The sequence below is a fragment of the Mercenaria mercenaria genome, chromosome 2, assembly GCF_021730395.1.
Source record: "Mercenaria mercenaria strain notata chromosome 2, MADL_Memer_1, whole genome shotgun sequence".
NCBI classification, from domain to species: domain Eukaryota; kingdom Metazoa; phylum Mollusca; class Bivalvia; order Venerida; family Veneridae; genus Mercenaria; species Mercenaria mercenaria.
In genome coordinates this window covers 48,257,758-48,270,935 of record NC_069362.1, presented here as the reverse complement: position 1 = coordinate 48,270,935, position 13,178 = coordinate 48,257,758, and the positions used below count along the sequence as shown (strand labels likewise).

Here is a 13,178-nt window from a genome sequence, read left to right as displayed (position 1 = left end):
CCTGGACAGAATCAGCATGATTATAGGAAGTATGGTCTATCAATCGTGATGACCAAGCTTAATTGAAAAAAAATCTTAATAGTTTCCTACGGAAAATATGACACGATTAACAAATATTCTAGATATATTTTTGTAATAAAATATCGGCGATATATCATTTTCTCGGTACGGATTTACTTTACGTTACGTTATGTTTAGAGAGAATATGTGTTAAGTAGCCAGTTAGCCCAGTCGGTAGGCCCAAAGTTCGAGTCCCTAACAGAAGTCATACTTTTTGACAATTTGCTCAGAAAGTGGGTCTTAGCATGTTTACTTGGACAGTCTTACAACGTTTGCAATATTGTGTTCTTTTGGAATTCGAGGACGAATTTACAATTTCTTGCCGGGGGGGGGGGGGGGGGGGGGGTGGGGGGGGTAGGGAGTCGAGGTACGGATTAGTCAGTTAAAGAGAGTATGTGTCAGACAGCCGGTCACTCAGGTTCGCGACCCAGGCAGACTTCACATTTCTGTCATTTTGGATTTATCACAGCATTTTTTATTAAAACAAGGATTTCTATTATTGAACCTAATGACCAAGTTTTGAAGCACTTGAACCATTTTGGGAAACCCTGACCTAGATTTTATCAAGGAACATTCTCACCAACTTCATGAAGATCTCATAAAGTATGCCTCTAGAGAGGTCACAATATTTTCTATTTTATACTTACTGACCTAGTTTTGACTACACGTGATCCAGTTTCAAACTTTATCTGGATATCACCAAGGTGATCATTCAGACAAATTTTCATAAAGATCAATTAAAAATATGGCCTCTAGAGTGGTCAAAAGGTTTTTTCTACTATTAGACCTACTAAACCTAGTTTTTGACCGCAGCGACCCATTTCAAACTTGCCCCTAGATATCATAAAGATAAATATTCAGACCAACTTTCATGAAGATCCATTGAAAAGAGAGGTCACAAGGTTTTTCTATTTGTAGACCTACTGACCTAGTTTTTGACCGCAGTTGACCCAGTTTCAAACTTAACCTAGATATTATTACGATAAACATTTTGATCAACTTTCATAAAGATCCCATTAAAAATATGGCCTGTAGAGAGGTCACAAGGTTTTAATATTATTTGACATACTGACCTAGTTTTTAAAGGCACGTGACCCAGTTTCAAAGCTGACCTAGATATCATCAAGGTAAACATTCTGACCAATTTTCATGAAGATCCATTGAAAAGTACGGCCTCTAGGGAGGTCACGAGGTTTTTATACTTTTAGACCTACTGACCTAGTTTTTGACCGCAGTTGACCCAATTTCAAACTTGACTTAGATATCATTAAGATGAACATTCAAACCAAATTTCATTTCATACAGATCCCATGAAAAATTGACCTCTATAAAGGTCACAAGGTTTTTCTATTATTTGACCTACTGGCCTAGTTTTTGAGGCACGTGATCCAGTTACAAACTTGATCTAGATATCATCAAGGTGAACATTCTGACCAATTTTCATGAAGATCCATTGAAAAGTATGGCCTCTAGAGAGGTCACAATGTTTTTCTATTTTTAGACCTAATGACCTAGCTTCTGACCGCAGTTGACCCAATTTCAAACTTGACTTAGATATCATTAAGATGAACATTCAACTAAATTTTATTTCATACAGATCCCATGAAAAATATGGCCTCTAGAGAGGTCACAAGTTTATTTTTATTATTTGACCTACTGACCTAGTTTTTGACGGCACGTGACCCAGTTTCAAACGGGGCCTGATATTATCAGGTGAACATTTTGACCAACTTTCCCATGGAGATCCTTTTAAAGTATGGCCTCTAGAGAGGTCACAACGTTTTCCTTTTTTTTAGACCTACGCCCCTAGCTTTTTTACCCAGTTGAACCATTTTCAAACTTGACCTAGATATCACCAAGATGAACATTTTGACCAACTTTCATAAAGATCCATTGAAAAATGTAACCCTAGAGTGGTCACAAGCAAAAGTTTACAAAACGGGCGGACGGACGCCGGACGCCAGGCGACCACAAAACTCACCTTGTCATTTCGTACAGGTCAGCTAAAATGCGGATATTTCACAGATTCAAGAAATAAGAAATGAATTAATGCAATAACAATTACCAACCTTTCTTAACTTTCAAAATATTCTCAGCGCTGTACCATTTCCTGAACTGGGGACTCTTTATTTATCGATAAGGCCTCCGCTTCATCCCCATCACTGAATGTCTGTAAATACATTTATGAAAACGTTTGTTCAAAGGGTTTACATTAACAACTAAAGATATAGTTTCCGATCTATATAGAGCTGCAGGAGACAGATTTCACTTTTTACCACCCCTCTGTCTTTTATAAAATTACTCCGATGAACATATACCCCTCTCACCTTGGGATCGAACGGACTACCCTGCTTATCCTGAATCTGCGCTCTACCTACTGAAAGAGCCAGCTACAGCAAAACATTTAGATCAAGTCTAAGACGGACGGGGGGTGGTTAGCGAAACAGTAACCATATTATTTTCCAAAATTAAAACATATCACTAATTTAATGTTACATTAATGTTTACAATTTTGATCACCTTTTATTTTTTTCTGCCTTTATAAGCCCCCATAATTAAAACCAGGTATTACATCAAGGAATGCACCAAACATAATGTCCATTCCCAATAAGCGTACCTAATTTCCTGTTACCCGAAATTACATTGAAAAACAAATTAACTACTTATTTCCAATGTGAAATAAGATAAGAAATATCTATTTATAAGAAAATTAATTAAAAGATCTGGCATTTAAAGTATCTGGCATTTGAATTCGCTTAAAAGTTGCAGTAATTTTCATTGTGAGTTGTTAGATTTTAAACTCGACATTCTAGTCATTCTTTCTTTTTTTTCCCCATTTAACAAAATTTAAAACCGCTAATTTTTAAACTTGTTTTATCCCTTTAAACTGCTTTCATTTTCCTCTCGTATCTAGACAAATCTCATCAAATGTTTATACAAGATCATTATGAATTAGGGTTTCATGATATTAACGTACATGTAGTAACAAGTTGTAATAATGTAATTTAGAATCATCTATCGTTATATCCATACCTTTTAACTTTTTCATCAATATTCCTGCGATCAACTAGTACAAACATTTTGTTTCCATTGGCGTCAATATCCTATGATGTGCACCTAATTCTTAGTTTAGTTGTTCGTTCTCTAAAAACAATATATTCTGAGGAGTGCATATTTAAACATACCGATATTTTAAATACTAACGTTTTCGTTAAATTTACGTGCATTGCTAAACAAGTATTAAGTATGTCAGTTGTGCTATAGAATTTTCTTTGTATTGTCTTACGCCATATGGTGCACTTCTACTAACATATAATACTCTAAAAAGAAATGTAAATTTCACTCATGAGAATTCTTTTTTGACAGGTAAAATACATTTTGTCAGCAAAAAACAAAAACAAAACAAAATGACGGTCTTTATAGAGCCTGTTAGTGTTCAGAGGTTGTCTTTAAGACATAATTGATTGTATCTAGAATTTATGTACATTTCTACACGCCAAGGTTAAAACTTAAAGTATTATGAAATTATATAACCTTTTGTCCAAACATTCCAACTATTTAAAAAAGATATATAACATATTTTACGTACTTTAAAGGTTTCCACTTGCTTTAAATATGTACATGTCTACCATGTTACTTTCTGTATCTGAATCCAGACGTTCCTGAAAAAAAAAAAAACGCGCAACCTTTTAAAAAATAAACGGAAAACAGACATTGGTGCGAAATTTCCTATTTGAACAAATGCAGCCATTCGGAATAATCAATTAAATGTCTACAAAGTGGCGGGCCGAGTAAAAGAATTCGATAGTCTCTTATGTAATTTTTCATTTTTTGTTGTTTTTTTTTTTTTTCAAATAGAAACTTGACTAGGAAAGTTTAAAAATGAAATTAAACTTATATGTGAAGTTCTACTTATATGAAATACTGCTGAAAACGGCAAAAAAAAAAAAATCAAACAAATATACAGTGCAGACTGCAAATAACAAATTTGAAAAATACATATTTCGCAGAAAAAATAAATGACTATGTAATATTAAAGAATTTTCAGACTCAAGTAAAATATGTGTGGGAAACGCAATAGCTGATTTATCAGCTGGAAATAAAGTAAGGTGTTTTGTGATAAGTATTAATAATGTGTGTATTTAGTAAAGTAATCGCTTCAGGTATAATATTGTTCAAAACCGGAAATAAAAAAAGTGTAAGCAGCGAGAATTAATATACGGTGGTATGTTTAGGACATATGTTATTTTTTTTTAAGATTAAATTATCTCGTGCGCACGACATCGTATCTTGAGCAATCAACATCTTATCTCGTGCGCACGACATCTTATTTCGAGCGATCAACATATTATCTCGTGCGCACAACATCTTATCTTGAGCGATCAACATCTTATCTCGAGCGATCAACATATTATCTTGAGGGATCAACATCTTATCTCGAGTGATCAACATCTTATCTTGAGCGATCAACATATTATCTGGAGCGATCAACATCTTATCTCGAGCGATCAACATATTATCTTGAGCGGTCAACATCTTATCTCGAGCGATCAACATCTTATTTCGTGCGCACGACATTTTACCTTGAGCGATCACCATCTTATCTCGAGCGATCAACATATTATCTTGAGCGATCAACATATTATCTCGAGCGATCAACATCTTATCTTGAGCGATCAACATATTATCTCGAGCGATCAACATCTTTTCTTGACGATCAACATATTATCTCGAGCGATCAACTCTTAATCGAGCGATCAACATCTTATCTTGAAACATCACATATTTTCTTGAGCGATCAACATCTTTTTCTTGACGATCAACATTTATCTATGAGCGATCAACATCTTATACCGAGCGATCAACATATTATCTTGAGCAATCAACATCTTATCTTGAGCGATCAACATCTTATCTCGACGATCAAACATCTTATTTCGTGCGCACAACATCTTATCTTGAGCGATCAAAATTCTTACTCGAGTGAACAACATATTATCTTTAGCGATCAACATCTTAACTCGGGGCGATCAACATCTTATTTTCGAACGATCAACAATTATCCCTTTACGATCAACATCTTATCTCGAGCGATCAGCATATTATCTTGAGCGATCACATATTATCTTTAGCGATCAACATCTTACTTGTGCGATCAACATCTTATCTCGAAACGCACGACATCTTATTTAAAATTATATATTAAGGCCCTTTGTGTGTGCATTTAGGCCATCAGTAAAACATACTGACAAGTTTTTTAATTAGGGTCCCGCCTATTCCGCTGTTATTTAACTTCCCACAAGTACATGTACAAGTTTATCACATCAATTGGGAAAGCAATGCATATAATTGGTCATCCTATCTTCAAAATCAAATGAACATAACCAATGAAAGCATACTGCATGTTAGAACAGCAACAAATTTCAGTTTCGACTGATAAATTCGCGCAGAAAAGTTGCATGTATGAATTAAGGGAAAACAAGGAAAATCGTTTAATATATGGGCGAAGTATGGAAACCCTGGGGACAATTGATTTCCGTACTTCCCACTTCTGACTTCTAACTTTTGCACTTCTCACTTCCAACTTCTTGACTTCCTACTTTTAACTTCCGCACTTCTGACTTCTAACTTCCACACTTCGACTTCCAACTTCCCGACTTTCGACTTTGATTTCAAACTTCCACACTTCTAACTTCCGACTTCTTGACTTCTTACTTCCTTCTTCTAAAATTCCGCACTTTTGACTTCTAACTCCGCACTTCTCACTTCCAGACTTTCGACTTCTGATTTCCAAGTTCCACACTTTTTACTTCCGACTTTTTTTGACTTCTTACTTCCCTCTTCTAACTTCCGCACTTTTGACTTCTAACTTCCTGCCTTTCGACTTCTGATTTTTCCCAAATTCCACACTTCTTACTTCCGACTTCTTGACTTCTTACTTCCCTCTTCTAACTATCGCACTTCTGACTTCTAAAATTCCACACTTCTGACTTCTAACTTCCTGACTTCCGACTTCCAACTTCCGCACTTCTGACTGCCAACTTGCCTTTTTTGGAAGTCGGAAATAAGAAGTGTGGAAGTTGGAAGTCGGAAGTATGAAGTCAGGAAGCCCGGAAGTCGAAGTGCGGAAGTTAAAGTCAAAAGTGCGAAAGTTAGAAGAAGGAAGTAAAAAGTCAAAAGTCAGAAGTAAGAAGTGTGGAAGTTGGGAAAACAGAAGTCGAAAGTCGGGAAGTTGGAAGTCAGAAGTGCGGGAAATTAGAAGTCAGAAGTGTGGAAGTTAGAAGTAGGAAGTAGGGAAATCAAAAGTTGGAAGTGAGAAGTGCAAAAGTTAGAAGTAAAGGGGGGAAATACGGGAATCAATTGTCCCTCCAGGCTTCCTTAGCGAAGCCTACATACAAATTTTTTTTGTCAAGGACTTAAATTATTTCTTTGCATCATCACTGATTTTTGCTGCCTTTTTTATCAGTTTCCGTATTTAAATATCTAACCCGCAAACATGTGAAACGGTTATAAGTATAATCTAAATAAAAACAAAACGGTGGCAGCCGTATGTTTTTACTAATGATCTGAATTCACACAAAGGTCCTTAATAGATATTGATAAGATGACCGAGAAAAGATGTTGATCGCTCGAGATATATATTGATCGCTCAAGATAAATGTTGATCTCTCAAATAAGATGTTGACGCTCGAGAAAAGATGTTGATCGCTCAAGATAAGATGTCGTGCGCACGAATAAGATGTGATCGCTCAAGATAATATGTTGATCGCTCGAGATAAGATGTCGTGCGCACGAGATAAGATGTTGATCGCTCAAGATAAGATGTTGATCGCTCAAGAAAAATAGTTTATCGCTCGAGATAATATGTTGATCGCTCAAGATAAGATGTCGTGCGCACCCAAATAAGATGTTGATCGCTCAAGATAATATGTTGATCGCTTTGAGATAAGATGTTTATCGCTCAAGATAAGATGTTGATCGCTCAAATAATATGTTTTATCGCTCGAGATAAGATGTTGATCGCTCAAGATAAGATGTCGTGCGCACGAGATAAGATGTTGATCGCTCAAGATAAGATGTCGTGCGCACGAAAAAAGATGTTGACGCTCAAGTAAGATGTTGATCGCTCAAGATAATATGTTGATCACTCGAGATAAGATGTTGATCGCTCAAGATAAGATGTCGTGCGCACGAGATAAGATGTTGATCGCTCAAGATAATTTAATCCTAAAAAAATAATTGCATGTCCTAAACATACCACGTATTAATAAGTTTCAGAACTACTAAATTTACTCGTTAAAAACATGTCATAACAAGAAATATCTTAAAAATGATAGTCGGCGAATTGTAATAAGAAAGAAGTTTATGAATTTTTCATCTAACATTCATCTTTCATCTAACAAATTTTTTAAATTGCAAAACTAAACACCGCACTTTAACAATTTTTAAAAAAGGGTTTTCTTTTAATTTTTCGCAAAGGTTTCGTAGGGTTGCAATTTTGTTTCTTTATCCTAAGACGAATAATTTACAGCAGAAGTTTGATGAAGATTCATGAAGCGGTTCGTAGAAGAGGGCATTAAACGTGTTTATATTTTAGCTAAATTGGTCCCTATTCCCATTGTAACAAAATAGCAATTAAAGGATTTTTTTTTTTTATTATTTTTATTTATTTCTAAAATAGGCCAACTGATCCCGCTTTAACAAATGCATATTCGCTATTCATGAATCTTTGGACAATGACGTCACACCTGTAAAAAAGTGAAGGGCAAGCAAAAAATACAATTGTAATTATTTCAATATCTCGTTTCATAAACAAAGTTTGACCGTAATCATATCACATAGATAAACTGTAGCAGCGTACCCTTTATTTCAGTGTAATGAGATTCAGTCATTATATAGCAATATATAATGAAACAGATTTCAACTGAGTTCAATATTTGCATACCATACTAAAGAAAAATATTCATATATAATAAATCAGTTAAAAATTTATAACAAATATATCAAAGCAAACAAGTACTCATTTTATATGCAATCTTAATAAGTCATAAAAGCAAAAAAAAACCTTTTCCATATCAGACGACAATTGTAACCAGGAAAATCTTTTAAAAAGCTCTTCTTTCCCTAAAAAACCCTTTCGCCAACTTGCCTTTTTGGAAGTCGGAAGTAAGAAGTGTGGAAGTTGGAAGTCGGAAGTATGAAGTCAGGAAGCTGGAAGTCAGAAGTGCGGAAGTTAGAAGTCAAAAGTGCGAAAGTTAGAAGAAGGAAGTAAGAAGTCAAAAGTCAGAAGTAAGAAGTGTGGAAGTTGGAAATCAGAAGTCGAAAGTCGGGAAGTTGGAAGTCAGAAGTGCGGAAGTTAGAAGTCAGAAGTGTGGAAGTTAGAAGTAGGAAGTAGGAAGTCAAGAAGTTGGAAGTGAGAAGTGCAAAAGTTAGAAGTCAGAAGGGGGAAGTACGGGAATCAATTGTCCCTCCAGGGCTTCCTTAGCGAAGCCTACATACTATTTTTTTTGTCAAGGACTTAAATTTATTTCTTTGCATCATCACTGATTTTTTGCTGCCTTTTTTTATCAGTTTCCGTATTTAAATATCTAACCCTGCAAACATGTGAAACGGTTATAAGTATAATCTAAATAAAAACAAAAACGGTGGCAGCCGTATGTTTATACTAATGATCTGAATTCACACAAAGGTCCTTAATAGATATTGATAAGATGACCGAGAAAAGATGTTGATCGCTCGAGATAATATATTGATCGCTCAAGATAATATGTTGATCTCTCAAGATAAGATGTTGATCGCTCGAGAAAAGATGTTGATCGCTCAAGATAAGATGTCGTGCGCACGAAATAAGATGTTGATCGCTCAAGATAATATGTTGATCGCTCGAGATAAGATGTCGTGCGCACGAGATAAGATGTTGATCGCTCAAGATAAGATGTTGATCGCTCAAGATAATATGTTGATCGCTCGAGATAATATGTTGATCGCTCAAGATAAGATGTCGTGCGCACGAAATAAGATGTTGATCGCTCAAGATAATATGTTGATCGCTCGAGATAAGATGTTGATCGCTCAAGATAAGATGTTGATCGCTCAAGATAATATGTTGATCGCTCGAGATAAGATGTTGATCGCTCAAGATAAGATGTCGTGCGCACGAGATAAGATGTTGATCGCTCAAGATAAGATGTCGTGCGCACGAAATAAGATGTTGATCGCTCAAGATAAGATGTTGATCGCTCAAGATAATATGTTGATCACTCGAGATAAGATGTTGATCGCTCAAGATAAGATGTCGTGCGCACGAGATAAGATGTTGATCGCTCAAGATAATTTAATCCTAAAAAAATAATTGCATGTCCTAAACATACCACCGTATTAATAAGTTTCAGAACTACTAAATTTACTCGTTAAAAACATGTCATAACAAGAAATATCTTTAAAAATGATAGTCGGCGAATTGTAATAAGGAAAGAAGTTTATGAATTTTTCATCTAACATTCATCTTTCATCTAACATTTTTCAAATTGCAAAACTAAACACCGCACTTTAACAATTTAAATGGTTCTCTTTTAATTTTTCGCAAAGGTTTCGTAGGGTTGCAATTTTGTTTCTTTATCCTAAGACGAATAATTACAGCAGAAGTTTGATGAAGATTCATGAAGCGGTTCGTGAGAAGAGGTCATTAAACGTGTTTATATTTTTAGCTAAATTGGTCCCTATTCCCATTTGTAACAAAATAGCAATTAAAGGATTTTTTTATTTATTATTTTTATTTATTTCTAAAATAGGCCAACTGATCCCGCTTTAACAAATGCATATTCGCTATTCATGAATCTTTGGACAATGACGTCACACCTGTAAAAAAGTGAAGGTCAAGCAAAACATACAATTGTAATTATTTCAATATCTCAGTTTCATAAGCAAAGTTTGACCGTAGTCATATCACATAGATAAACTGTATGCAGCGTACCTTCATTTCAGTGTAATGAGATTCAGTCATTATATAGCATATATATAATGAAACAGATTTCAACTGAGTTCAATATTTGCATACCATACTAAAGAAAAATATTCATATATAATAAATCAGTTAAATAATTTATAACAAATATATCAAAGCAAACAAGTACTCATTTTAATATGCAATCTTAATAAGTCATAAAAGCAAAAAACCTTTTCATATACAGACGACAATTGTAACAAGGAAAATCTTTTAAAAAGCTCTTCTCTACATAAAAGACTCTTTATCACACCCCTATTCATGTGATACGCAGACCGTATTCAGCTCTTTCTTTAATTTGATATATGTTGGTATTTGAACAGGTTTTTATTATATTTATTAAAATTACTTATCATTTTGAGATATATTAAAATTCTTGCTAAATATACTGAGCCAAAGTTTGCTTTAAAACTGTGAACAGCGTCGTTTAGGATAAACGCTTTGTCTACATTTCACTCAGCGTAGCACAATCAACAGAGTGAAAGAAATTGACACTCTCGTCCAATCAGGCAGGGTGTTGCATAAATCTTCCATTTTGATAAATTATCTATAATGCGTTATCAAGCAGTTTGATTTGCAAACTGAAGTCACGTGGCATAGGTAACGAAAACGAATTTAGACGGCATCGCCGAAAAATCTGTAGAAAATGAAATATTTGTATTTTTTTTTTTTAAAATGCAATGAAACAGAATCAATATACTTCTCCATCAATCCATTAGCATATCCTAGGGCATGACAGTCACAACTGAACTTCAACACTTAAGCCTCAGAAAAGTTCTTCTTGCTTCGTTTCAGATTTTGAAAACCTAGACAACATAATTTAAATGTACAGTTTTGTCAAACGTCTCTACAGAATACATGTATTAATTATAAGTGGTATGTGGTTGGTGATAAACTTGTCTGGATCAGCCCGTGATGTCTTTGGGATGCTATTTATCTTGCTTGCAGTTAACCGAACTTTACGACTATCTGTCCACATGACTGATGACTGGCGAACTTAACATTGCTTTTTCTAATACATTTATGTTAGCATAAATTTTCAGCAATGATATCAGCAAATTGCTGGTGACTAGTCAAAACTTGTGCCGACCCTTTCCCCCAAAGCTGTGGTTTATCGGTACAAGTTTCTCCTGCTAAACCGTGATCCCAAGCCATTATCACAGCATAAACAACTGCAGCTATGTGACTGCAACTCCTTCCAGAACCAGCAGGACAGGTACAATATCCGGTATCAATGGCAGAATCTGAAACAGCAACCCAAACATTGTAATCCGTACGTCCAACACCAGGTTGGCTTGGTGAAACAGTAGCCTTGAGGAAGTGCCGAGTTTCATCCTTACAGTAATACATAAAACAGTAACATATCACCTAGCCACCCACTTTCCACATAGTTTTTTCCATACAATGATCTAAATGCTTTCATTTGTCTCCCATCATATGCTTTTTTATTTATCATATAGTCTACAAGGTCCTCATATTGTAACCGTGGCCATTGTTTCGGATTGTTTTTGGACCAGCTGGCCTCATCTGGGGGTAATCCTAGAAAATAAATAAAATACCATATTAAATATATAGGTGATAATTATAAAAAAAACAAAAAAACATTCGAACACTTCGCAGTAATGTTGTCGAAATTGTCTACAGGACACATCAAGGCTTTGTGCATGCTTGAAACTAAATAAGTAATCATTTGGTTCTAACCTCTGACTTCAAGCAGAGCAGACAGTTGTTACATTTATGCCTAGAACAGGCCAACACACGGCCAAGTGGTATTAAATAAGTTAAGTCCCAACACATTGCGGTAGGAAAAATGACACATACACTGTATATGTACACTATAAAATATAGAGATTGCAACGAGTATCTTCTAAAATTATTATAATAAACGGCAGCATGTCAATACATGTATGCGATCAGCTGTTTAGACAGCATAGACTGAGAGAGGCTATGACTACTCGTCAGTATGAAAACACGTTGATTTTTCATAAACAACCAAATTTATGTAGTAGCAAATGAATAAATACACTAATTCCGTCAAAAAATAATATATTCACCGTTTATAAATTCCCAAACTATCCTTACACAAACACTGTTTCTCCAGAGAGCTGTTTTTTTTATGTACAACTTTCAATACACTCTATACATTCCATCGATCAATATAATTTAACCTGTCCTACGGGCAAGTTCACTGAACACATACCACGTAAATATTACAGGGAAGCTCAAATAATGTATTCCACTGAAACTAAAGAGTTTACTTACGAATTTCAGCGGGTTTTTCTATAACAATATCACAATTTTATTGGAATTTTCCTTTATGGAATCTTTAGTACCGTCATGGCGGACGGGTCACGTGACTAATAAAATGGCGGCCTTCAATTTATCGATTCTGGAATCGTCTATATATATGCTATACAATAAGGATACCGTTAGATGGGGCCTGTGAAATTAATCACTTTCCCATTTATTTATCCACCGTCCAATCGTAGGCATAGGAAAAAGAGATCAATATAATTGCACCTTTACTAATCCTACCAGGTGTTCTGTATTACAAATGTGCTTCTATTGTGACATTTCGATACAAGCAAAACTGTAATATCTGCACTATAAAATACTTACTGGTATTTCATTTTATTATCGGCTTGCTAAAAGTTATTTTTTACCATAAGTAAGTTGACAAAATCATAGGAACCAGTGGTTTAGGGTTAAATCAAACACATATTAATAAATCCTAAACGATTTTGTTGTGCAAAAATGTATATTATTGTGTTTTAAACCGTTTTTGTTTTCTACTCTATTGTGTAATTGCAAGGGAAGTAAACTAATAAATATCTCTGCTTTAAAGTACTAGCCCAAGGCAAGAGTTGACATTCTTTGCGGATCACAACTTTGAATTAAATATTAAAATTTCTGTTATTGATATTAGCAAAACTATCATACATTGCACATTTGTGAAATCATTTTTGTTAATTTCAAGGACTTGGAAATCAATTTCTAGACTTTATTTAATGTAATTCTATCAATGCAAATGTTAGGGTCTGTCTATACCAATCGGAATAAAACTTCGTTTTTGTTCTATGTCGAACAACCACGCTCAGTCAGAGGCACTCTAGAT

The 13,178-nt window shown here is 34.8% G+C and overlaps 1 long non-coding RNA gene across 1 annotated transcript; it reads right to left on the bottom strand.

The window, feature by feature from the left end:
• Positions 1–2,127: 2,127 nt before the first annotated feature.
• LOC123556428 (uncharacterized) lies at positions 2,128–12,223 on the bottom strand. Its single transcript, XR_008367089.1, has 5 exons — positions 12,118–12,223; positions 10,764–11,602; positions 3,650–3,722; positions 3,094–3,204; positions 2,128–2,230 (listed from the first exon to the last, which is right to left on the bottom strand). It is a non-coding gene; the product is annotated as an uncharacterized LOC123556428 (long non-coding RNA).
• Positions 12,224–13,178: the final 955 nt, after the last annotated feature.